General features: G+C 32.8%; 2 pseudogenes; one reads left to right on the forward strand and one right to left on the reverse strand.

Annotated features, from left to right (window-relative positions):
• Positions 1 to 212: 212 nt before the first annotated feature.
• Positions 213 to 880, reverse strand: LOC149230938 (uncharacterized; annotated as a pseudogene).
• A 2,843-nt stretch (positions 881 to 3,723) lies between these two features.
• Positions 3,724 to 4,164, forward strand: LOC149230939 (3-oxoacyl-[acyl-carrier-protein] synthase I, chloroplastic pseudogene; annotated as a pseudogene).
• Positions 4,165 to 4,766: the final 602 nt, after the last annotated feature.

Genomic DNA, 4,766 nt, shown 5'->3' on the forward strand with positions numbered 1-4,766 from the left:
CATAGAAAAGGAATGCATTCTATAGATGGTAGGACTCAATAAAAAAGGAAGATATAACTCTGGCCACTTATTTTAGCTCACTGAGAAGATATACAAATGATAACTTTTACAATTTGGTGGAGGAAGTCGCAACTACAATTCGTTATTTTTGTTATCTATTTCAGTCTTGCTAAGTATCTACAATAAAAGAGGCATAACTTGAGACAACAATGTCAAGCATGGACTCCCAAAATTCTCTTGATTCTAGCCTTTTGCTTAGGACCGAGTTTGGAAGGAAATCTAATTTCAAACTTGATTATGAAATTTCCTTTCATTTCATGCTCCTTTGCAATGGGCATTCCCTCCTTGGGAATAATATTTTCATACCCAGGGTATATAATTTCATTGAAAGTAAGATTTAGTGTCTTCCCACTCAATGTTGGAATTGCAATAGAAAATCCTATGAGAGCTTCAACTAAGCTTATCTTCTAGACAAGCACCAAGTCATTGCCTTCTCGTTTGAACGAATCATGCGGCCTCTCATCAATCACAAATACCAGATCAACAACCACAACTCCTAACTATTCATTCCCTAATCACAAATACCATATCAGCAGCCACAACTCCTAACTGTTCATTCCCCTTCTCTGGAAATGTTATCTTAGTCCCTTTCTTCCATCCTAGTTTTATTTCTATACTCAACACCTCTTGAATGGTCATAGTCTTGTTGCATGCATAAAGACAAATTTCATTTCTCATAACAAAAGAACAAGAGAATATCTATAACTTAATACTAATGAAAGAGACAAAAAAATACGCACCCATTGCCATTCAACACATCCCTTGAAATCTTCATCTTCAATACAACATCATTCTATAGTTCTTCAAGGGTACAAAGACTAGTTTTTTATGAAAAACGAAGTTCATATTATTAACACTTATAAGATACATTCAAAGAGAGGAAACATAATATTACAAAGTTAGAAAATACATATCCATCTATAATACTCAAGGAGACCATATTAGGCCATGCATGAAAAATACTAAACAACACAATTTAATATGTTTAAAAAGTGAGAAGCCCAAATATCCAAACATATAAAAAGAAGAAAGGAAACTTAAGAGACAAACTACCACATTCTGATGTTGTCTCTAGTTCAAAACAAGCAAGATTGTATGAAAATCAACATAGAAATACTAAATTATTTTTTTCATAAACATAAAGATACTACTACGTCAAAGGCTGCATTAGTAAATGCATTACTCTTACACATGTGTGATTGAGAAATGTAACCACATAAGATCATATTGCACAAGCCTTGAACTCAGCCACAACTGAACCAACTATAGGTACAAAATCATAGTTGGGAAACTGCATATGAGTCTAAACTAAGAACAAAAAATAAGCATATAGAAATAATTACATCTTAATGAAATTGAAATAAGAATAAAATTATGAAGAAATAGAAATACTTATATTAAAAGTATATAGAAAGTCTCATTTTTAAAACTAAAAGTAAATTCTAGCTTATATAGGAGGTATCAGTGGAATTCTAGCTTATAAACTTCAGATTTGACCAAATCACTCTGCTATTGTCTATTAAAACTCTTTTGGAAAGCTGGGACTTCCAATAATTTCACATCTCAAATGATTGGAACTACAGTCCCTAGACTTGGCCGGAAAATTGATCCAAGATAGCTTCTTCTTTCAGTTATAAAACTTTTACATTTGTGGTCCTCCAGATTAACATATCTTGTGCAATATCCTGCAATGATTACATTCAATATGTTTAAGAAAAAGTTCACATACAAACTTGAAAAATATGGTTATTCTTTCATTTACAAAATTCAAATGGTATAAAACTAAAAAAAACTCACTTACCAAAATGGTTCTTTCAAGTGCTCAATAGAGTAAGACAATGAAGGTAATAAATATTGAAACTTACTAGTTCTTTCAATCTATTTTCATAGTGGAAGAGGTTTTCAAGTTTTCATCTCTTTGCATTCATCATAAATAGCATTCCAATCTAACTCATTTAGAGCATGAGGTGCACTGAGAGAGATAAGCATTAACATATCCAATGTTCTTAAAGAAAGTCTTGATCTATCGGCAAGTGAAAGTTGTTTCAAATTCTTTTTGGGGTGACCAAGAGGTGGAATTTATACCTATAATCAACAAAACAAGAAATATAAAATATAGATTAATATAAAAATACACAACATTCTTTTAAAATAAGACGGTATACAACAAAATCCATATGAAAACTAATGAAAAGCAACAAATAGATCTCACACACATAAGTCTGTTGATCATTGAAAATTAAAACTAACATTGATCTTCATTGAAGGTTATGCACATTACCATCACAAAAATGGAATTCTCCTTTCACAAGGAATATCTCAAATTGTTTTTCAGTAACTGTAATGTAGAAGGCATCGTGATTCACAAGGAAAACAATCACAAAAAAGGGGATACACAAAGCACACTAGCAGTTGGCAGTTCGAGTGGGGCAAGTCTATGCAACATCTGTCATGTATGGATACTTCTCTAGAAGAGTTGACAAACAATTCCAACTAGAGAAGAGCATGAAGATTCTTCCTTTTGTCTCAAATGAAGAAACTGAAGCTGAGCAATTGAATTACACCCACCTAGAATTAGAAGGTGGAAATTGGCAAGCTACTTCAGTTGTATAAGGTGGTGCGGCTGGATCATAAATAATGAATTAAAATCACGCATGATTATCTCCCAACACTGCTAACATCGGATGATTGGGATAGCCATAAACATTCACATGCATGGTTCCATGATTGTTATGTATGTTAACGGCTATATATGGTTGAGAGTCGAGGTGGGAAACTAGAAGTCCACATTTCAATGCTCAACAAGTGTGCATTTCAATGTTATGGTTCTAATTACATCACACATAAAATTACAGACATGCATGTGTGTACATTTCAATGTTATGGTTTTAATCACATCTCGGATAAAATTACAAACATGAAAGATTGAGCATTTCAATTTTATGGTTCTAAACATGCTAGAGCATGACAAGGCATTCATGACTCTATTTTTAATATAGTTATGAGCTATGTTAGGTAGTGGAGCCATAAACATGTATAAAATTCATGAAAGCATGAATAGTCGTTGTTGTGAAGTCTTTGTGCATAGAGACAGTCTATTGGGAAATGGATATTCATGGTTGTGAAGTCTTTGGGAAGAGAGATAGTCTATTGGTGAATGGATAATGAAGGTGGTTTAAAAATGATTGGAACATTATGCAAATTTTTTTTTAAAAATAGAAAATTTGGTGTTATCATTATTGATTTTATCAGATCAAGATTCACCTAAATGCATCTATATTTTTGAGGATATCTAGTAATAGTTAAAATTCAGGAAAATAAAATATTGTCATTTGATTTTCAATAATATTAAATACACAATTCATATAAACTTAAGATGATATTTATTTCATTTAATCAAAGGATTTGGTAGAAAGTCCATTGTCTACTAATGAAGTGGATGATCACTAAATAATAGACCAGAAACTTAGGAAAATGCTAATCCACTTATGTAAACCTAAGATCACACAGTGCAAAGATCCACCCATCCCACTCAGCCCCCACCCCGCCTGAATTTTAGAATATAGTCATACACCCGGCTTCTCTCAGTACATGGTATGTCAAGAGATAAACATAAACTGTATTCTATTAACATGACTGCTCTATTCTACACAGGTAGACAAGATGCGTGTAGGGGTGCTGGTGGGTTCAACGATGGGTGGCCTTATAGTTTACTCTGGTGGAACAGAGGCTCTTGTACAGAAGGGTTTCAGGAAGATGACACCATATTTTGTTCCTTATTCCATTGCAAACATGGGATCTGCATTGTTGGAAATAGATCTAGGAGTAATGGGTCCAACCTACTTAATTTCAACATCATGTGGAGCATCAAATTATTGCATATCTGCAGCTACAAATCATATTCACAGAGGCGAAGAAGATATCATGCTTGCAGGTGGCACATACGCTTCAATTTTGCCTTCAAGTGTGGGTGGATTTATTGCTTGTAGAGCCCTTTCACAGAGGAATGATGAGCCACAGACAACTTCCATACCATGGGACAGATATCGTGATGGGTTTGTCATTGGTGAAGATGCTAGCATCAAGCGATCGTGGCTACAGTAGATCCTACTTTCTAACTTAACTGTTCGTTCATAAATTCATATACTTTTATTAAGTTTTATTTAATTTATGTATAAATCTTTATTTATTTATTTAAAATTTAAAGAAATCCTATTTATTTAAATTTTAATATATTTAATACGTGTGAAATATAATTTTATCAACTAAGCCCACGATCAGTATTTGAAGTCCACTAGATAGAAGCACAATGGATGGACCACAATCTCAGGCGCCATATAAATTTTCTTTCTATAACGACAAACTCCCACTACCTAGCAAGTCTAATGGTAGACCTAAAGTTGAAATTTTCTAACACTGTGGGAAATCCTCTAACAGAGCTCTATATAGAGGTTTGAGGTATTCAAATAAGAGAAACAAAAATCTCCGGTGCATAAAGGAAGTGGAACATACATTTGAAAAAGGAAAAAGAACTAGAAACAAATATCTTTAATCTTTAAGCGACCATAGATTGACTTTAAAATTGTCCAAGAGATACAAACTCAATGGGCATACAAAAAATTGAACTCCATATAGATGACTAGTTTACACAAAAATTGATTTGATTAACCTAAATTAAAATTTAAAAAAAATATAAATAAAAAATT

The sequence above is a fragment of the Pinus tabuliformis genome, chromosome J (assembly GCF_031772625.1).
Source record: "Pinus tabuliformis cultivar Carrire ecotype Pingquan chromosome J, CPIR1, whole genome shotgun sequence".
Classification (NCBI taxonomy): Eukaryota; Viridiplantae; Streptophyta; class Pinopsida; order Pinales; family Pinaceae; genus Pinus; species Pinus tabuliformis.